Source organism: Petromyzon marinus, chromosome 57 (genome assembly GCF_048934315.1).
Source record: "Petromyzon marinus isolate PM22_M1 ecotype Great Lakes invasive population chromosome 57, UKy_Petmar_22M1.pri1.0, whole genome shotgun sequence".
Lineage (NCBI taxonomy): Eukaryota > Metazoa > Chordata > Hyperoartia > Petromyzontiformes > Petromyzontidae > Petromyzon > Petromyzon marinus.
In genome coordinates, this window is record NC_133723.1 from 1,325,004 (window position 1) to 1,347,039 (window position 22,036).

A 22,036-nucleotide genomic window follows, 5' to 3' on the forward strand; every position below is an offset into this window, starting at 1 on the left:
CTGCCACCACGCCGTGCGCGTTAAGTATCGCTGGATTTTCTCTGCGGCCAGCTCCTCAATCGCTTCCGTGGTGTACCTCGGGCGTGCGATCTTTGTTAGCTCACGCACATCCTCGGCATAATCGCGCAGGTCCTCGCCGGGTTGGCGACGGCGTGCCTCTAAGGCCGCTTTTGCCTCCTCCTCATCGCGCGTACCGAAGCGCAGATCAAGTCGGCGCATCAGCTCCTTTAGCTGTGTCTGCGCGCTTGCGGGTAGGGCTTCCACAAAATCGGCTGCCCGCCCATCCAGATTCATATTAAGTTGACGTAGCGTCTGCGCGTCCGTCCACCCATTAATTTCCTTAGCCCCTAGGACGTTGCGGGCAAATGCTCTCCACGAAGGTGTACCCCGGCCAGTGAATATATGCCTTATTTTCGCGTGGGGTAACGCGGGGGTTCGTACCGCTTCTGACACCATAATGTTAGGGTCGCCGGCCCCCGGGACCTCCCCTGCCTGCGACCCTGTCCGCGAAGTCCCGACGCTCCCAGACTCTCCACTAGTGTGGGAGCTGCCGCCGCCGCACTCCTCCCCGGGCGGGGAAAGGTCGTCGCGCTCCTGTTCCCCCCCCTGTGCCGTCCCCCCCCGAGTCCAGGTCTCCTGCCGGTGGGGCATCACCCTCGACCTCCCTGGGACCCGCTAGCGCTTCGCCGGCACCCAAACGCGACGCTCCCCGCCCGCGCAGTCCCACGCACCAATCCCACGCGGGTAACCGGGGGGTTAAAGGTCGGAGGGTAAGCGACGTCGTTCGTGCTCACTCCGACGATTGGGGGGATTGGATTAAACGGGTTTAAAGGGCTATGCGATGGGCATGCGTGCGAGATGGGTATCCGCTCGCAACGTGGGAGTCCGCAGCCGACGGTTGGTAGCGCACACACTCCACGCGGCGCCGCTCCACACACGCGGCGACCGCCGCAAACAGCAAGCGCACCCACGCTTCCACTCTCTTTCCACACCCGCGCAAAAACCACACCAGTCTGTTATGTAACGACCACCGCGACAGTAAGCGCACCCACACTTCCGCAAAAACCACACCAGTCCGTTATGTAACCGCCGACGATTTATTCCACCACGCCGGCGAGCCCTTATTTAACCGAGTCAGTCGGGATCAGCGGGGCAGGACCAATCTATCTCTCGATAGTCGGCACTACACTCTACCTGTCCTCCCCTTTACCCTCTCCTGTTTTGCTCTTAAGCTAAGTCCCAACTCCCTCTCTCTCTCTTACTCACGGTTCGTCGTCACTGCCGTCTGGTCCTCGCGGCGCGTCGATACGTCCCACGGACGTTCGCGCGGCTGGACTCGGGAGTTGATGGACCTGGGGTCGACTCGAGTAGCCAGAGAACCTTTTTCCTTCGCCCTCACTCGCTTTATTCTTTCTACATCAAAGGGGCTACCTGGTGCCGACTCGCGGGCCAATCAGCTCGCTGGGATCACCCGCCAATCGGTAGGCCCATCTGTATCCCAGCATCCCCCGGGCCGTTGCTTTCAGCGACGTCCGCATCTAAATTTACCTGCTCAGCGGCCCTCCAGCCAGAGGGCGACCCTGCTTTCCCGCCGCTCGTGGCTCTGCCCTCCTACCTGCCTGCTGACCCGTGTGTGTTGTGTGTGCTGTCTACCCGCGGTGGCTCGGCAGCCCCGTCGTGACCATGTAATTACAACCAAAGTCACGGCGCCGCGGTGGGTGTTAGCGTCGGGGGAGACCGTCCAATTCCCTGGCTGCAGGAAACCGTGAAGATTATCTCTTTACGAGGGCTTCTGGGTGAAAACCTGTCGGCCAGGGTGTCTCCCCACGCGCTCTAATGGTGGGGGGGAGTGCGTGCGTGTGTGTTCCGGTGGGGGGGGGGGTGGGGAGGTGGTGGGGTGGAGCAATGTCGGCCTCGCCGCTCGGGGCGGCGAGATCGCAGGTGGGCCACCCGCCGATCGGCTCCGTGGCGGCGGCATCACACCTTACCTGGTCAAATAGTGGGGCCTTACCTGGTCAAATAGTGGGGCCTTACCTGGTCAAATAGTGGGGCCTTACCTGGTCAAATAGAAATAAATCGCTGTGCAGTTTGTCCGTTCTCATCCGTGTGCGAGCGTGGGGGTTTCCCTTCCCATAGCGAAATAAAATTAAAACCCACACACAATGTAGCTGATGTTGGCGGTATCCCTCGGCTACTCATCCTTAAAACCGACACCATCCTCCCCCTTCCTCACCTCGCCCCCCCTTTCGCTATCATCACCCTTGCTTGCCATCACTGCCACCCACCAACACTCAAATTCCATCACTTTTCCCCATCAGCCATGGCCCTTGAATAACGGTGGCCGTCTGCTGAGGACACCACCTCGTGTGTACTGTCTGCTGAGGACACCCCTCGTGTGTACTGTGTCTACTGAGGACACCCCTCGTGTGTACTGTGTCTACTGAGGACACCCCTCGTGTGTACTGTGTCTAGTGAGGACACCCCTCGTGTGTACTGTGTCTACTGAGGACACCCCTCGTGTGTACTGTGTCTACTGAGGACACCCCTCGTGTGTACTGTGTCTACTGAGGACACCCCTCGTGTGTACTGTGTCTACTGAGGACACCCCTCGTGTGTACTGTCTACTGAGGACACCCCTCGTGTGTACTGTGTCTAGTGAGGACACCCCTCGTGTGTACTGTGTCTACTGAGGACACCCCTCGTGTGTACTGTGTCTACTGAGGACACCCCTCGTGTGTACTGTGTCTGCTGAGGACACGCCCTCGTGTGTACTGTGTCTAGTGAGGACACCCCTCGTGTGTACTGTGTCTACTGAGGACACCCCTCGTGTGCACTGTGTCTGCTGAGGACACCCCTCGTGTGTACTGTGGGTGTCTACTGAGGACACCCCTCGTGTGTACTGTGTCTACTGAGGACACTCCTCGTGTGTACTGTGGTGTCTGCTGAGGACACCCCTCGTGTGTACTGTGTCTGCTGAGGACACCCCTCGTGTGTACTGTGTCTACTGAGGACACCCCTCGTGTGTACTGTGTCTACTGAGGACACCCCTCGTGTGTACTGTGTCTAGTGAGGACACCCCTCGTGTGTACTGTGTCTACTGAGGACACCCCTCGTGTGTACTGTGTCTACTGAGGACACCCCTCGTGTGTACTGTGTCTACTGAGGACACCCCTCGTGTGTACTGTGTCTACTGAGGACACCCCTCGTGTGTACTGTCTACTGAGGACACCCCTCGTGTGTACTGTGTCTAGTGAGGACACCCCTCGTGTGTACTGTGTCTACTGAGGACACCCCTCGTGTGTACTGTGTCTACTGAGGACACCCCTCGTGTGTACTGTGTCTGCTGAGGACACGCCCTCGTGTGTACTGTGTCTAGTGAGGACACCCCTCGTGTGTACTGTGTCTACTGAGGACACCCCTCGTGTGTACTGTCTGCTGAGGACACCCCTCGTGTGTACTGTCTGCTGAGGACACCCCTCGTGTGTACTGTGTCTACTGAGGACACCCCTCGTGTGCACTGTGTCTGCTGAGGACACCCCTCGTGTGTACTGTGGGTGTCTACTGAGGACACCCCTCGTGTGTACTGTGTCTACTGAGGACACTCCTCGTGTGTACTGTGGTGTCTGCTGAGGACACCCCTCGTGTGTACTGTGTCTGCTGAGGACACCCCTCGTGTGTACTGTGTCTGCTGAGGACACCCCTCGTGTGTACTGTGTCTGCTGAGGACACCCCTCGTGTGTACTGTGTCTACTGAGGACACCCCTCGTGTGTACTGTGTCTGCTGAGGACACCCCTCGTGTGTACTGTGGGTGTCTACTGAGGACACCCCTCGTGTGTACTGTGGGTGTCTGCTGAGGACACCCCTCGTGTGTACTGTCTACTGAGGACACCCCTCGTGTGTACTGTGTCTGCTGAGGACACCCCTCGTGTGTACTGTGTCTGCTGAGGACACCCCTCGTGTGTACTGTGTCTACTGAGGACACCCCTCGTGTGTACTGTGGGTGTCTACTGAGGACACCCCTCGTGTGTACTGTGTCTACTGAGGACACCCCTCGTGTGTACTGTGTCTGCTGAGGACACCCCTCGTGTGTACTGTGTCTGCTGAGGACACCCCTCGTGTGTACTCTGTCTGCTGAGGACACCCCTCGTGTGTACTGTGTCTACTGAGGACACCCCTCGTGTGTACTGTGTCTGCTGAGGACACCCCTCGTGTGTACTGTGTCTACTGAGGACACCCCTCGTGTGTACTGTGGGTGTCTACTGAGGACACCCCTCGTGTGTACTGTGTCTGCTGAGGACACCCCTCGTGTGTACTGTGTCTACTGAGGACACCCCTCGTGTGTACTGTGTCTACTGAGGACACCCCTCGTGTGTGCTGTGTCTGCTGAGGACACCCCTCGTGTGTACTGTGTCTACTGAGGACACCCCTCGTGTGTACTGTGTCTGCTGAGGACACCCCTCGTGTGTACTGTGTCTGCTGAGGACACTCCTCGTGTGTACTGTGGTGTCTGCTGAGGACACCCCTCGTGTGTACTGTGTCTGCTGAGGACACCCCTCGTGTGTACTGTGTCTGCTGAGGACACCCCTCGTGTGTACTGTGTCTGCTGAGGACACCCCTCGTGTGTACTGTGTCTACTGAGGACACCCCTCGTGTGTACTGTGTCTGCTGAGGACACCCCTCGTGTGTACTGTGGGTGTCTACTGAGGACACCCCTCGTGTGTACTGTGGGTGTCTGCTGAGGACACCCCTCGTGTGTACTGTCTACTGAGGACACCCCTCGTGTGTACTGTGTCTGCTGAGGACACCCCTCGTGTGTACTGTGTCTGCTGAGGACACCCCTCGTGTGTACTGTGTCTACTGAGGACACCCCTCGTGTGTACTGTGGGTGTCTACTGAGGACACCCCTCGTGTGTACTGTGTCTACTGAGGACACCCCTCGTGTGTACTGTGTCTGCTGAGGACACCCCTCGTGTGTACTGTGTCTGCTGAGGACACCCCTCGTGTGTACTCTGTCTGCTGAGGACACCCCTCGTGTGTACTGTGTCTGCTGAGGACACCCCTCGTGTGTACTGTGTCTGCTGAGGACACCCCTCGTGTGTACTGTGTCTACTGAGGACACCCCTCGTGTGTACTGTGTCTGCTGAGGACACCCCTCGTGTGTACTGTGGGTGTCTACTGAGGACACCCCTCGTGTGTACTGTGGGTGTCTGCTGAGGACACCCCTCGTGTGTACTGTCTACTGAGGACACCCCTCGTGTGTACTGTGTCTGCTGAGGACACCCCTCGTGTGTACTGTGTCTGCTGAGGACACCCCTCGTGTGTACTGTGTCTACTGAGGACACCCCTCGTGTGTACTGTGGGTGTCTACTGAGGACACCCCTCGTGTGTACTGTGTCTACTGAGGACACCCCTCGTGTGTACTGTGTCTGCTGAGGACACCCCTCGTGTGTACTGTGTCTGCTGAGGACACCCCTCGTGTGTACTCTGTCTGCTGAGGACACCCCTCGTGTGTACTGTGTCTACTGAGGACACCCCTCGTGTGTACTGTGTCTGCTGAGGACACCCCTCGTGTGTACTGTGTCTACTGAGGACACCCCTCGTGTGTACTGTGGGTGTCTACTGAGGACACCCCTCGTGTGTACTGTGTCTGCTGAGGACACCCCTCGTGTGTACTGTGTCTACTGAGGACACCCCTCGTGTGTACTGTGTCTACTGAGGACACCCCTCGTGTGTGCTGTGTCTGCTGAGGACACCCCTCGTGTGTACTGTGTCTACTGAGGACACCCCTCGTGTGTACTGTGTCTGCTGAGGACACCCCTCGTGTGTACTGTGTCTGCTGAGGACACCCCTCGTGTGTACTGTGTCTGCTGAGGACACCCCTCGTGTGTACTGTGTCTACTGAGGACACCCCTCGTGTGTACTGTGGGTGTCTACTGAGGACACCCCTCGTGTGTACTGTCTACTGAGGACACCCCTCGTGTGTGCTGTGTCTGCTGAGGACACCCCTCGTGTGTACTGTGGGTGTCTACTGAGGACACCCCTCGTGTGTACTGTCTACTGAGGACACCCCTCGTGTGTGCTGTGTCTGCTGAGGACACCCCTCGTGTGTACTGTGGGTGTCTACTGAGGACACCCCTCGTGTGTACTGTGTCTGCTGAGGACACCCCTCGTGTGTGCTGTGTCTGCTGAGGACACCCCTCGTGTGTACTGTGTCTACTGAGGACACCCCTCGTGTGTACTGTGTCTACTGAGGACACCCCTCGTGTGTACTGTGTCTGGTGAGGACACCCCTCGTGTGTACTGTGTCTACTGAGGACACCCCTCGTGTGTACTGTGTCTACTGAGGACACCCCTCGTGTGTACTGTGTCTGGTGAGGACACCCCTCGTGTGTACTGTGTCTGCTGAGGACACCCCTCGTGTGTGCTGTGGGTGTCTACTGAGGACACCCCTCGTGTGTACTGTGTCTGCTGAGGACACCCCTCGTGTGTGCTGTGTCTGCTGAGGACACCCCTCGTGTGTGCTGTCTGCTGAGGACACCCCTCGTGTGTACTGGAGGAGAGACGCACTTTTGGCTCTCTGGGCTAACTCCTAACGGACGCGTTGGCGGCACGGTGCAGCGTAACGCATCGAGCCTCATAAAACCCGTCTAAAATTAACTAATTAAATCAGTAAAGTTTGTTCTTTATCAGTTTTTAATTGACCCCGTCGCCAAGATTGACGCGATTTCGAAGGTTAATTCAGTCTACTAAGACTTTCTCCCCCTCCCCCCCCACATATTTAGAAACATGCGTTTAGATTATTGAGATTATTTAGCCGCTATAAATGAATCTCATGGCTTGACCCCGGGGTCCCATGAGCCCCCGGCTCTCGCGTGAACTGCGTTGCGACGTCATTTTATGTCCGTCGAAGGCGAACGACACGGCGATCTGTTCCTCTCGGCGAGCTCCACACGACGCGCTCATCAAAGTTTAAAAGTTTTGTTTCTTCTGCGCATTCCGTCCTCGCCGCTGCTGCGCTTGGACACGACAACAGAACGATCCGCGCCAGGCGGGTCGCGGAGTTTTATGTGCGTGGTGGGACGGAGTCGCCAAAAATAAACGAGTTGATTATGAATTAATGTCCACGTGATGATAAGCCACTTTGTTGAGCTATCATTTGTGGTGGCCAGGTCACTTCTGATAAATAAGCGAACACCTCAGTGGGCTTTGCCTGGTAGGATGGGAATGGTTTAGTGTTGTGTTTGTTTGTGTTTTGGTGATTTGTTTGTGTTGTTGTTTGTTTTAAATTTCGATTTAAAGCTTTCGTGACTGCAGGGATTCATATTCTTGGTTCTTTCGGTAAAGCCACCACGTAGAAGGGAAACAATAAAATAATAATAATATTAAACAATACAATTCTCACGACGTTTCGGCTGCAACACAAGCAATCATCATCAGGTGTGAAAACCACAGCAAGAACATTTGAAAAAAGTGGCGGTTTATTGTTGTTGCAACGTTCTTACCCCGTGCCCCTACTGGACGTCTGTGAACAAGCGCTTTATAGCTCATCGGATTCCTCCTGCTGCTGCAGTATAAATAAAGAGAGTTGTTTATCGCTTCTCGGGCGGTTCAGGGCCGATCCGGCCAAATCGCCAAAATCGCTCCATTAAAGTGTCTAACATTATTACATTGAGGTACATGACACAGCACGTACAGCTGTGACGATGACAATACAGCACGCGTGTACATTCTTCATGGCCAATAACTCCGGTTAATACAAATAGAAAATGAACAAAGGGGCCGTCCATAAATGACGTCACACGATTTTTGCCCCTCCCCCCCCCTTCGTCACACGGCGTCACAAAAAGTCAGACCTCCCCTCAAATATGACGTCACGAAGCTCTGCCCCCCCCCCCCCCAAAAAAAATAAAACACGCTTCAAATCGCTTAAAACTATTGTCATTGTAGTGCGGCGTATTTAATGTGGCGCTGCACTCTGATGTTGTAGGAGAAAACATTTATTAAAAAGTCTATTTAATTAAGTAGAACCTAAATTTTGATTTAAAGCTGTCGTGACTGCAGTAATTCATATGATGACCGTTTGTGTTATGGTCGAAACGTCGTGATAATTTTATTGTTTTATATATATTTTATTATTTTATTGTTTCCCTTCAACGTCACTTTACCGAAAGCGCTAAGAATATGAATATAAGTGGAACGTGTTGTCTATATGTATTTAAAGTTGCGCATTTTGACGTGACGTCAGATTTCTCAACCCCCCCCCCCCACCTCGTCACAAAGTCACAAATGTCTGACCCACCCCCCCTAGGTGCGTGACGTCATTTATGGACGCCCCCACACACGGGGCGATCCGGCGAAAAGTGAGTCGTGTCATACGGCGTTCCCATCAGTCCGGCGATCGTCACACACGTGGTGGTGGTTGTTGTTGTTGTTGAAACAAGAGCGTAGTCGCACGTACAGCATCACCCCGTGATGCAGAGGGACTTGGAGATTGCAGTGGAAAGTAAACAGTCAGTACGGTAACTTGTTCTCCCAGTAATGCCTATTTAATAACGTAAACAAATGTAATAACACTGAAAAAAAATACACAACGCCTGAAAAGCACATAACGTCATGCACGAATGCGCGAAATAATTAAATAATTGTGCTATTATCCCAAGCCGACGGATAATCGATTATTCACTGCATGAACATGCTTGAGTCTCCCCGGACCTGTTTCAGGATGGGTCTCTGCCAAAACATTTTGTAGCAGTAGGGGGCGATGGTCGCCGCTCTGCAGATTCAAGAGTAAAAACGTGTGCAAGGGGTAGGGACATTTTGCGTGCGCGTTTGTTTGCTTTGACACATTTGGCAAATTGTTGGGCTATGGCTCCATGACAACAATGGCCTCCTCTTGCAAACGGCGTCACGAGATTGTGTGTTTTTGTTGTTGTTGAAGCAGTCAGTCTGTGGTCATTCAACCCCACGGTGATAATCTTGGAGACCGCTGGATTTCGTGAACTGTGAACTTCTGCAACAAACGACTTTTGAAAAAAATGTAACTATTTTTATTTTACCAGCTAAGGCCTCACTGAGCTGCTACGTCGCGAGCTGGCCATCACAAATGATAGCTCAACGAAGTGAACTCATCATCATCATCATCATGTTCAGCAGCTAAACTCTCTAAACGCGTGGTGACGTTCATTCTAAAGGTGGAAGGAAAAAAACCGGAGGACCCGGGAAAAAATTCACGCGACCACGGGGAGAGAGACACACACATTCATACAAACTCCCAATATACAGCAGCAGCGTCGGGATCGAACCCATGACCTCCTGTATAGCAGGCGAGGTCGTTAACATCTCCTAGCCACTGTGATGATGAGAGAGAGAGACGCAAACTCCAAATATACAGCAGCAGCAGGCGTCGGGATTGAACCCACGACCTCCTGTATAGCAGGCGAGGTCGTTAACATCTCCTAGCCACCGTGATGATGATAGAGAGACGCGCAAACTCCAAATATACAGCAGCAGGCGTCAGGATCGAACCCACGACCTCCTGTTTAGCAGGCGAGGTCGTTAACATTTCCTAGCCACCATGATGATGATGAGAGAGCGAGACGCGCAAACTCCAAGTATACAGCAGCAGGCGTCGGGATCGAACCCACGACCTCCTGTATAGCAGGCGAGGTCGTTAACATCTCCTAGCCACCATGATGATGATGAGAGAGCGAGACACCGCAAACTCCAAATATACAGCAGCAGGCGTCAGAGTCGGGATGGAACCCACGACCTCCTGTGTACCAGGCGAGGTAGTTAACATCTCCCTAGCCACCGTGATGATGATGAGAGAGAGAGAGAGACGCAAACTCCAAATATACAGCAGCAGGCGTCAGGATCGAACCCACGACCTCCTGTATAACAGGCGAGGTCGTTAACATCTCCTAGCCACCGTGGGTCGCGTCACTGCCCAAAGAGAAAATCAGAAGCCAATTCGCCACCGTCACAAATCTGTCCCTCCACACAATAACTAGGCGTACGGTACTTGTATACACATCCCATCAGCGGCACGGCCTTCTCCAGCAGCACCGGTTCAACACAATCAACCTCTGGACAGATGTTGACATTAGCAGAGTCGCCTTCTGATATCACTTTAAAATCCAGCGTCTCATCAGCAGTGCCCAGGCTTCCTCTCCGGGCTGACGAGTGAACAGAGCCGTCGACTCTCTGCACGCACTCCGCCGTGACATGCTCGGGATGCGGGCGACCAAGGACGGAACGTGTCACCTCATTTGTGGAGCCATTGCGACACTGGGCTGAGACGCCAGAGGCGGGTGACTCGACTGACCTCTGTGTGTGTGTGCGCGCGTGTAAATCCACGCGATGGCAAAGCTGAGCCAGACTTCGCCACCTCCACCCAATGGCCCTCGGCCTACGAGCAAACCACCCGGAATGGGCCGTCGTATATCGGAAGCCATGCAGGGGTTGAGCCTGGGTGGCGTCTGGCATGGCATGCGTAAAAACAGGCAAGAGACCCATCGCTGCGTGTAAATGATGAAACAAAAAACCCTCCACAAAAGGAGAATGCGTCGTGCAGGCTGGGAACAACAGGAATCACGACATGCAAGGTGTTGGTGAGTGTGTGGGTGGGTGAACAAGTGGGTGAGTAGTTTGGGTGAGTGGTGGGTAAGTGATGTGGTGAGTGGTTGGGCGAGTGAGAAAGTGGGTGAGTAGGTTGGTGAGTGGTGGGTAAGTGATGTGGTGAGTGGGTGGGCGAGTGAGAAAGTGGGTGAGTAGGTTGGATGAGTGGTGGGTAAGTGATGTGGTGAGTGTGTGGGCGGGTGAGCAAGTGGGTGAGTAGGTTGGGTGAGTGGTGGGTAAGTGATGTGGTGAGTGGGTGGGCATGTGAGAAAGTGGGTGAGTAGGTTGGGTGAGTGGTGGGTAAGTGATGTGGTGAGTGGGTGGGCGAGTGACAAAGTGGGTGAGTAGGTTGGGTGAGTGGTGGGTAAGTGATGTGGTGAGTGGGTGGGCGAGTGAGAAAGTGGGTGAGTAGGTTGGATGAGTGGTGGGTAAGTGATGTGGTGAGTGGGTGGGCGAGTGAGAAAGTGGGTGAGTAGGTTGGGTGAGTGGTGGGTAAGTGATGTGGTGAGTGGGTGGGCATGTGAGAAAGTGGGTGAGTAGGTGGGTGAGTGATGGGTAAGTGATGTGGTGAGTGTGTGAGCGAGTAAGAAAGTGGGTGAGTAGGTGGGTGAGTGATGGGTAAGTGATGTAGTGAGTGGGTGGGCGTGTGAGAAAGTGGGTGAGTAGGTGGGTGAGTGGTGGGTAAGTGATGTGGTGAGTGGGTGGGAAGATGAGTGATTGGGTGAGTGGGTGGGTGAGTAGTTGACTGAACACGTGAGTGGGTGAGTGGTGGGTTGAGTGAGTGGGGGGGGGAGTGGGTGAGTAGGTGATTGAGCAAGCGAGTTATCGGTGGGTGGGTGAGTGTGGAGATTTAACTACATGCAAAGGTGTGCTGCTCACAAACAGCAGAAGGCACTAGTCCAATCCATTTGCCTTGCGTGCATTAGCACGTGGCCACCGTAGTGTGTACAATGCTGCCAGCCTTGTCGCGACCACCAGCGCTGGATGCACTGCCATATTACGCCTGAATGGATGGGCCATACTTATGAACCCGCCTGGACCCTACTATTTTCCGGAGCTCTGCCTCGGACAGCTCAAGCTAAAATGCAGCCCCGCTTGGCGAGTAGGATATCTCGATTTAAAGCTTTCGTGACTGCAAGGATTCATCTTCTTTGGTTCTTTCGGTAAAGTCACGTAGAATGAGAATAAAATAATAAATTGATAAAATATTATTGTGTTATTTTATTTTATCACTTTATTATTTTATTCTCATTCTACGTGACTTTACCGAAAGAACCAACGAAGAGTAGGGTATCCTTGCATGCGCACTTGGCCCTTACGCCTGCGCGTCTGTGTGTCTGTCAGAATGTTTGTGTCTGTATGATCCACTTCTTTCGCACCGTACGTCTATGTGCAGTGTTAGTCTATGGACAGTGTGTATGTGTGGTGAACTTCTTTCACACCGTACGTCTATGTGCAGTGTTAGTCTATGGAGAGTGTGTATGTGTGGTTAACTTTTTTCACACCGTACGTCTATGTGCAGTGTTAGTCTATGGGCAGTATGTAGATGTGTTGAACTTCTTTCACACCGTACGTCTATGTGTAGTATTAGTCTATGGGCAGTGTGTAAATGTGGTGAACTTCTTTCGCACCGTACGTATCCAACCGTGCTAATCGGAGGTGCGGGGTGGGGGGGTTGCTTCTGGAGTTTGCACGGAATGGACGCCTCTCTCAACTCGTACAGCACTCACACAATCCCCCATGGGTTGTGTATAAACATTAAAAACAGTTGTTGTTGTTGTTGACTTTCCTCCGCACCTCGGACGAGCACGGTTGGTAACTTTTATTTATGCATCTGCAGAGACGGGAATGCGAAGCAGACATCATCTGCGTGTCTGTGCTGTATGAAGTTACATTCTCCACACCGACGCCGAGAACATGGGGATGGTGGTGTCCGTTTTTGGGTTAGATCGTGTAACTATATAAATGTGTCGTTAAAACCCGCCACCACCCGACACAGCCAACTAGTATGGGTTGTCACGTAAACAGAGCATGCCAATTCGTCACTAGTACAGCACTAACCGGTGTGTTGGAGTGACAAGCCACAACATTTACAATCTGAGTACGACGTTTCGCCAGTAATTACAACTAGCTTCATCAGGCGACAGCCAGATGTGTGGAGAAGTCCATCTGTTTCGTTCCTTATAAAGAGGCGTAGATGTGGTGATCACCCCTTCTGCTCTCTCGCGCAATGTGGTGGGATGACAGAGGCAACGTACATTGTGCATGTGCATTATGTACGTTGTGCATGTGCATTGTGTACATTGGGCATGTTCATTATGTACATTGTGCATGTGAATTATGTATAATGTGCATTATGCACAATGTTCATTTATGTACAATGTGCATTATGTACATTGTGCATGTGAATTATGTATAATGTGCATTATGTACAATGTGCATTTATGTACAATGTGCATTATGTACATTGTGCATTATGCGAGCCCTTTGAACTTGTCCTTCGTCAACAGGAATCCATGATGCTCTCCCCATGAACACTCAACTCTCACGCCCTTCCCCACGACCACTCGTCCCTGCCATGAGAATTGCTCGCTCGAGTTCCCCTTCCTCCTCCTCATCTTCTTCTCTCCTGCACGCACTGCAACACTCCCCGTCTCTCCAGCTCGCATTCGCCACATCGACGGGGGTGGGTGGGAGGACATTTCATTTTTGGCAGCATCCAAAACGATGAAAAGTAAGAAGAGGCTTGATGCCCTGTCCTGGCAAAGAAACAGGATGTTGTGCTCGGATGTTCAAACGCCCAAACAGATGTGATGCACCTTTTCGCAAGGCGTCAAGTCTGTAATTAACCAAACACAGTACTTGTGGTAAAACAAGCAAACACACATGGATGGCTCTGGCAGTAATAATAATGAGTGGCCTACACCGGCCTTCTTCAAGGCCCTGTCTCACCACCGGTGTTACACCAGAGAACAACGCCCCAAGGCGAACAGCAACAAAGACAATGCCGGTCTATAAGAACACTCACGGCTCTGGTCGAGCAGCAGCGATATCGATGGGAACTTCATGGCAGTATTCACAATGATGAAGAGTAAGAATAGGTTTGGTACCCTGTTCAGGCGATAAAACAGGATGTTGTGTTAAAATGTTCAAACACCAAAATAGATGTGATGCACCTGTACGCAAGGCATCTAGCCTGTAGTTAACCACACACGTGCATGTGGCAAAACATGCAAACACACGTGGCTCTCATAACATACGTGTACGGTTCGCCTTTTGGCGTTGTTCTAACACCGGTGGCCAATCAGTGGGGCATGGGGGTTATTTGGCCATACTTCACCGTGGTGGTCAAGGGGCCGTCTATAAATGACGTAACGCGATTTTGGACGATTTTTGACCCCCCCCTCTCTCGTCACACGGCGTCACAAAAAATCAGACCTCCCCCCTCAAATATGACGTCACAAAGCTCTGCCCCCCCCCCCCCCCAACAAAATAAAACATGCTTCAAATCGCTTTAAACTATTGTCATTGTAGTGCGTATTTAATGTGGCGCTGCACTCTGATGTTGTAGGAGAAAACATTTATTAAAAAGTCTATTTAATTAAGTAGAACGTGGTGTCTATATTTATTTAAAGTTGCGAATTTTGATGTGACGTCACATTTCTCAAACTCCCCCCCCACCACCCTCGTCACACATCGTCACAAATCTCTGACCCCCCCCCCCCCCCAAGTACGTGACGTCATTTACGGACAGCCCCCCAATGTACCAGGGCATCAGGTGGCTATGAGATGTTAACGACCTCGCCTGCTGCTGATGCTGCTGCTGCTGTATATTTGTAGTTTGAGGCGTCTCTCTCACCGTGGTCGCGTGGATTTTTCTCCCTGTCCCTCCGGTGTATTCCCCCCGCGTTGAGAATGAACGACACGGCGTTTCGAGTTGCCTGGCTGCTGCTGATGCCGATGATGAGACATTTCGCCCTGATGGTGGTGACGACGATGGCGAGGCCCACTTTAGTTGAGCCGATCATTGGTGATGGCCAGGTCGCGTCTTACTTGGTAGCTCAGCGAGGGCCCTTACTAATGGTTTAGTACGAGGGAAACCTTGTCTCGCTGCAGGACAGTGGTAATTGTATGGGTCAGAAGGTAAAATCGCTGTGTATAATGCCAGTTCCCATGGTGTTAGCTATCGCGCGCCTGAGGTAATTGCTAAATGTGCGTGTTGTAATTAAGTGGGATTTTAGGCGGGAAATTATCCCTCGTAGTTTGGTGACGCGGCTTTGTGGCGCTTGCGTCCCGACGAGGTAATAATTACAACTTCGGTTACTTTCGTGAGGTAAATGTGTCCGAAATTGTAATGAACGTTTAATACGTAGCTCAATCTCAAAATAGTAACGCATTTATCTCCACTTCGTCACCGATCATGGGCCACGGTCAATCCATAGCAACAACAACAACAAAACATAAAATAGATTTGACGATCGGGAATTGTCACCAAGATGTATAAAAGCATGGAGCAGTCAACTCTGAAAGGGACCCCGTTAAAGTTCGGTCATTTTAAATGTTGATGAAAACTAAACTGGCTCAACAACATTCCCGCATTCTCCGCATTGCAAGACACTTCACAACTCTCTCCCCTTGCCCTGCGTTCACAGTTGGCGTTGGAAGTGCGTCTTATAATCCGGTACGTGTGTCACCAGATTTGTATAACTTTACATTGGGGTGCGTCTTATAATCCGGTACGTGTGTAATCAGATTTGTATAACTTTACATTGGGGTGCGTCTTATAATCCGGTACGTGTGTCACCAGATTTGGATAACTTTACTTTGGGGTGCGTCTTATGATCCGGTACTCGTCATCAGATTTATGTAACTTTATATTGGGGTGCGTCTTATAATCCGGCACGTGTGTCGCCAGATTTGTATAACTTTACATTGGGGTGCGTCTTATGATCCGGTACTCGTCATCAGATTTATGTAACTTTATATTGGGGTGCGTCTTATAATCCAGTACGTGTGTTACCAGATTTGTATAACTTTACATTGGGGTGCGTCTTATAATCCGGTACGTGTGTCATCAGATTTGTGTAACTTTACATTGGAGTGCGTCTTATAATCCGGTACGTTTCGCCAGATTTGTAGAACTTTACACCACAGTTCCTATGATCACTGTTACATTGCATTTATGGCTTTATTTTGGTGATTTCTAAAAGTTTTTTGGTTTGGCCATGTTTTTGTTTATTGTAGTACGGAGTTAGACTGATGGCCTTAATCTAAGTTTTCTTCTTGTTGTTGTTTGACTTGCATCCCACTGGGATTTTTGCACACAGCGTTGGTGTACGCTGCTATTTCAGGAATATTTTTATGTTTTTATTCCTGTATTTTCTGTTTGCACAGTCACACAAAGTCACTTTAAGACGTTTCTTGTTCATGTTTTTGTTTGTTGCGGTTGCACCCGATTCAAGAGCCGAATGGCTCACAGGGCTGTACCAAATAAATTAAACTATGAAACCTACATTGGGGTGCGTCTTATAATCCGGTACGTGTGTCGCCAGATCTGTAGAACTTCACATTGGGGTGCGTCTTCTAATCCGGTACTCGAAATCAGATTTGTGTAACTTTACATTGGAGTGCGTCTTATAATCCTGTACGTTTCACCAGATTTATATAACTTTACATTGGGGTGCGTATTATAATCCGGTACTCGTCATCAGATTTGTGTAACTTTACATTGGAGTGCGTCTTATAATCCAGCAACAACAACGGCCAAAAAGCTAAGAGGCACCAGAATCCGGTTCTCTCCGCGCCCCACCCCCACCCCCTCCCTCCCATTGACTTAATATTGACTCGAATTCCCTACAGCGGATAGGGCGACGTGCCCGGCGCCCATTGGCTGGCGCCCGGGAATGCACGCGGGGCCTCCCCCCCCCCCACGCCGACCGTCGCCTCATTGGGCGCCCCCCTTATCCGCACTAGGGATTGTGAAAAGGGGGTGGGGATACCGCGTTGGTTGATGATCGGTCAGGTCCAGGGGGTGTTGGTGAACCCCATCGGGGAGCGGTGGGAGATCGGTCGGGTCCAGGGGGTGTTGGTGAACCCCCATCGGGTATCGATCAGTTTGTAGGGTCCAAAGGGGGTGGTTGGGGAGAGGGATCGGCAGGGTGAGGAGTGGGTGGGGGGTGTGCGCGGTTGATGATTATCGATCAGTGCGAGCGAGTGGTGGGCTCGTGAACAGAACCCACATCGGAGTCGGGGGATCGATCATCCGCCGAGGGGGATCTGCGGGTGCGCAGGAGGGGGTTCGAGGGTTAGGGAGCGAGGGGACTCGCAGGGAAGGGACGGAGCGAGCCGGGGGGGGGGTGCAAGTCGGGGTGTGTGAATGGGGGTGGTGGTCGCTCGTTCACCAGCACGTGTTTCCTCAAATGGCGAAAAAGTCTCGCAAGCAGGAGGCGTTAGAGGTGGTTCATACAATAGGCGTTCAAGGTGGTTCATACAATAGGTGTTAAAGGTGGTTCATACAATAGGCGTTGAAGGTGGTTCAAGCAGGAGGCGTTCAAGGTGGTTCATACAATAGGCGTTGAAGGTGGTTCATACAATAGGCGTTGAATGTGGTTCATACAATAGGCGTTCGAGGTGGTTCATACAATAGGCGTTAAAGGTGGTTCATACAATAGGTGTTAAAGGTGGTTCATACAATAGGTGTTGAAGGTGGTTCATACAATAGGCGTTCAAGGTGATTCATACAATAGGTGTTGAAGGTGGTTCATACAATAGGTGTTAAAGGTGGTTCATACAATAGGCGTTGAAGGTGGTTCATACAATAGGTGTTCGAGGTGGTTCATACAATAGGCGTTGAAGGTGGTTCATACAATAGGCGTTCAAGGTGGTTCATACAATAGGTGTTAAAGGTGGTTCATACAATAGGCGTTCAAGGTGGTTCATACAATAGGCGTTCAAGGTGGTTCATACAATAGGAGTTGAAGGTGGTTCATACAATAGGCGTTAAAGGTGGTTCATACAATAGGTGTTCAAGGTGGTTCATACAATAGGCGTTCAAGGTGGTTCATACAATAGGCGTTCAAGGTGGTTCATACAATAGGTGTTAAAGGTGGTTCATACAATAGGCGTTGAAGGTGGTTCATACAATAGGCGTTGAAGGTGGTTCATACAATAGGCGTTCAAGGTGGTTCATACAATAGGCGTTCAAGGTGGTTCATACAATAGGCGTTGAAGGTGGTTCATACAATAGGCGTTGAAGGTGGTTCATACAATAGGCGTTGAAGGTGGTTCATACAATAGGTGTTCAAGGTGGTTCATACAATAGGCGTTGAAGGTGGTTCATACAATAGGCGTTGAAGGTGGTTCATACAATAGGCGTTGAAGGTGGTTCATACAATAGGCGTTGAAGGTGGTTCATGCAATAGGCGTTGAAGGTGGTTCATACAATAGGCGTTGAAGGTGGTTCATACAATAGGCGTTGAAGGTGGTTCATACAATAGGCGTTCAAGGTGGTTCATACAATAGGCGTTGAAGGTGGTTCATACAATAGGTGTTAAAGGTGGTTCATACAATAGGCGTTCAAGGTGGTTCATACAATAGGCGTTGAAGGTGGTTCATACAATAGGCGTTGAAGGTGGTTCATACAATAGGCGTTGAAGGTGGTTCAAGCAGCAGCAGGAGGAGGCGTTCGAGGCGGTTCAAAGTTATAAGTTGGGGGTGGGGGAGGCGACAACCCCGGCGGGATTCGTCTCGCGGGGATTCGCGCCCTCGCCTGCGCCCTGCTTCCGAGCCTCCTGCTGCCCACTTGGAAAGTCGACGTTCCCGCGGCGGGGCAGCGTACGGTCGGAGCGGCGCGCACCTCTCACGGTACGTGCGTGTGTGTGTGTGAAGCTCTCTGTGTGTGTGAAGCTCTCTGTGTGTGACTCTGTGTGAGTGAAGCTCTCTGTGTGTGTGAAGCTCTGTGTGTGTGTGAAGCTCTCTGTGTGTGTGAAGCTCTCTGTGCGTGTGTAGCTCTGTGTGTAACTCTCTGTGTGTGTAGCTCTGTGTGTAACTGTGTGTGTGTGAAGCTCTCTATGTGTGTGTAGCTCTGTGTGTAACTGTGTGTGTGTGAAGCTCTGTGTGTGAAGCTCTCTGTGTGTGTGTAGCTCTGTGTGTAACTGTGTGTGTGAATCTCTTTGTGTGTGTAGCTCTGTGTGTAACTGTGTGTATGAAGCTCTGTGTGTAACTGTGTGTGTGTAGCTCTCTGTGTGTGTGAAGCTCTCTGTGTGTTGTTAAGCTCTCTGTGTGTAGCTCTGTGTGTAACTGTGTGTGTGTGAAGCTCTCTGTGCGTGAAGCTCTCTGTGTGTGTGTAGCTCTGTGTGTAACTGTGTGTGTGTGTGAAGCTCTGTGTGTGTGTAGCTCTGTGTGTAACTGTGTGTGTGAAGCTCTCTGTGTGTGTGAATCTCTCTGTGTGTGTAGCTCTGTGTGTAACTGTGTGTGAAGCTCTGTGTGTAACTGTGTGTGAAGCTCTGTGTGTAACTGTGTGTGTAGCTCTGTGTGTAACTGTGTGTGTGTGAAGCTCTGTGTGTGTAACTCTGTGTGTAACTGTGTGTGTGAAGCTCTCTGTGTGAAGCTCTGTGTGTGTGTGTAACTCTGTGTGTAACTGTGTGTGTGAAGCTCTCTGTGTGAAGCTCTGTGTGTGTGTGTAACTCTGTGTGTAACTGTGTGTGTGAAGCTCTCTGTGTGAAGCTCTGTGTGTGTAACTCTGTGTGTAACTGTGTGTGTGAAGCTCTCTGTGTGTGCGACTTGGACTGCGTTGGCGTACGAAGCCTTAATCGGAACAACAATATATATCAGGCGACGTTTCGGGCAATGGCCCTGGGGGGAGGGTTTGTATCCCCCTCATCCCCCGCGTCCACACTCGTAAGTGCACCTAGCCTGGCACGGACAGGCTCTGTGGTGTTTGATGATGTTAGTGGCGGGCGATATGGCGGCTGCTGCCGTGGTTGTTGCAGTAGTTGTAGTATTGTAGTAGTAGTATTGTTGTAGTAGTTGTAAGAGTTGTAGTTGCTGTAGTTGCAGTTGTAGTAGTTGCAGTTATTATAATAGTAGTTGTGGTCTTGTAGTAGTAGTAGTTGTTGTGGTAGTTGTTGTGGTAGTTGTTGTAGTTGCAGTTGTTGTAGTGGTAGTTATAGTAGTTGTTGCAGTAGTTGTTGTAGTAGTTTCAGTTGTTGTAGTAGTTGTTGGAGTAGTTATTGTAGTAGTCGTTTTTGTAGGTGTAGTAGTAGTTGTTGAAGTAGTTGTAGTAGTATTTGTTGAATTAGTAGTTGTCATAGTAGTAGTTATTGTAGTTGTAGTCTGGTAGTAGTTGTTGTGGTAGTTGTAGTAGTATTGTTGTAGAAGTAGTTGTGGTAGTTAGTTGTTGCAGTAGTTGTAGTATTGTTGGAGTAGTTGTTGGAGTAGTTGCAGTTGTAGTTGTTATAGTAGTAGTTATAGTAGTTGTAGGTGTTGTAGTAGTTGTTGTAGTAGTTGTAGTAGTTGTTGTAGTTTTGTAGTAGTTGTTGTGTCGTAGTAGTTGTTGTCGCTGTAGTAGTTGTTGTTGTCGTAGTTGTAGTAGTTGTTGTAGTTGTTGCAGTAGTTGTAGTGTTGTAGTAGTTGTTGTGGTAGTGTTGTAGTAGTTGTTGTCGTAGTAGTAGTTGTTGTATTAGTTGTCCTAGTTGTTATTGTAGTAGTTGTTGTAGTAGTAGTCATAGTAGTTGTTGTGGTAGTGTTGTTGTAGTAGTTGCAGTAGTTGTTGTGGTAGTCTTGTTGTAGTTGTTGTGATAGTGTTGTTGTAGTTGTTGTAGTAGTTGTAGTAGTTGTTGTTGTGGTAGTGTTGTAGTAGTTGTTGTGATAGTGTTGTTGTAGTTGTTGTAGTAGTTGTAGTAGTTGTGTTGAAGTTGTTGTGATAGTGTTGTAGTTGTAGTAGTTGTGTTGAAGTTGTTGTGGTAGTGTTGTAGTAGTTGTGTTGAAGTTGTTGTGGTAGTGTTGTAGTAGTTGTGGTAGTTGTTGTAGTAGTTGTAGTTGTTGTAGTTGTTGTTGTGGTAGTGTTGTAGTAGTTTTTGTGATAGTGTTGTTGTAGTTGTAGTAGTTGTGTTGAAGTTGTTGTAGTAGTTGTGGTAGTTGTTGTAGTTGTTGTTGTGGTAGTTGTTGTGGTAGTGTTGTAGTAGTTGTGGTAGTTGTTGTGGTGTTGTTGTCGTAGTTGTTGTAATTGTTGTCGTAGTAGTTGTTGTGGTAGTGTTGTAGTAGTTGTTGTGGTAGTGTTGTAGTAGTTGTGGTAGTTGTAGTAGTTGTGTTGTAGTTGTTGTGGTAGTGTTTAGTTGTTGTAGTAGTTGTTGTAGTAGTTGTTGTGGTAGTGTTGTAGTAGTAGTTGTGGTAGTGTTGTAGTAGTTGTTGTAGTAGTTGTAGTTGTGTTGAAGTTGTTGTGGTAGTGTTGTGGTAGTTGTTGTAGTAGTTGTTGTTGTGGTAGTGTTGTTGTAATTGTTGTGGTAGTGTTGTTGTGGTGGTAGTTGTTGTGGTGTTGTTGTCGTAGTTGTCGTAGTTGTTGTTGTGATAGTGTTGTTGTAGTTGTTGTAGTAGTTGTGTTGAAGTTGTTGTGGTAGTTGTTGTGGTAGTGTTGTAGTAGTGGTAGATGTTGTAGTAGTTGTTGTAGTTGTTGTCGTAGTTGTTGTTGTGGTAGTGTTGTTGTAGTTGTTGTGGTAGTTGTAGTAGTTGTCGTAGTTGTTGTCGTAGTAGTTGTTGTGGTAGTGTTCTTGTAGTAGTTGTGGTAGTTGTTATGGTGTTGTCGTAGTTGTTGTCGTAGTAGTTGTGGTAGTTGTTGTTGTGGTAGTGTTGTTGTAGTAGTTGTGGTAGTTGTTGTAGTAGTTGTGGTAGTTGTTGTAGTAGTAGTTGTTGTTGTGGTAGTGTTGTAGTAGTTGTGATAGTGTTGTTATAGTTGTTGTAGTAGTAGTTGTGTTGAAGTTGTTGTGATAGTGTTGTAGTAGTTGTAGTAGTTGTGTTGAAGTTGTTGTGGTAGTGTTGTAGTAGTTGTAGTAGTTGTTATTGTAGTATTTATTGTAGTAGTTGTTGTTGTGGTAGTTGTTGTGGTAGTGTTGTAGTAGTTGTGGTGTTGTTGTCGTAGTTGTTGTAATTGTTGTCGTAGTAGTTGTTGTGGTAGTGTTGTTGTCGTTGTTGTGGTAGTGTTGTAGTAGTTGTGGTAGTTGTAGTAGTTGTTGTAGTTGTTGTGCTAGTGTTGTTGTGGTAGTTGTTGTTGTAGTTGTGTTGAAGTTTCTCTTAGCCAGCCCTGCGGCCTCTCTCTGTGGGTCCTGTCCGCAGGCGTGAACACGACGGGCGACGTTTTTATTGCCCACGCAATGGATTCTGCTTTCTAGTTTATTCCCTTCAGATAAAGTAATCACCAGTAAT

At 50.1% G+C, this 22,036-nt stretch overlaps 1 protein-coding gene across 3 annotated transcripts in view; it reads left to right on the top strand.

Annotated features, from left to right (window-relative positions):
• The first annotated feature begins 16,961 nt into the window (after nt 1-16,961).
• LOC116954886 (ectoderm-neural cortex protein 1-like) overlaps nt 16,962-22,036 on the top strand; it is a 42,086-nt gene continuing 37,011 nt past the window's right edge. The window contains exons 1-2 of one of the 3 annotated variants that reach the window (XM_076052611.1): nt 16,962-17,348; nt 17,449-18,481. The gene's annotated coding sequence lies outside the window, so the exon portion shown is untranslated. Of the gene's footprint in view, nt 18,482-22,036 lie in introns of all 3 variants that reach the window. The other 2 variants (XM_076052612.1, XM_076052613.1) reach the window with 2 other exon arrangements.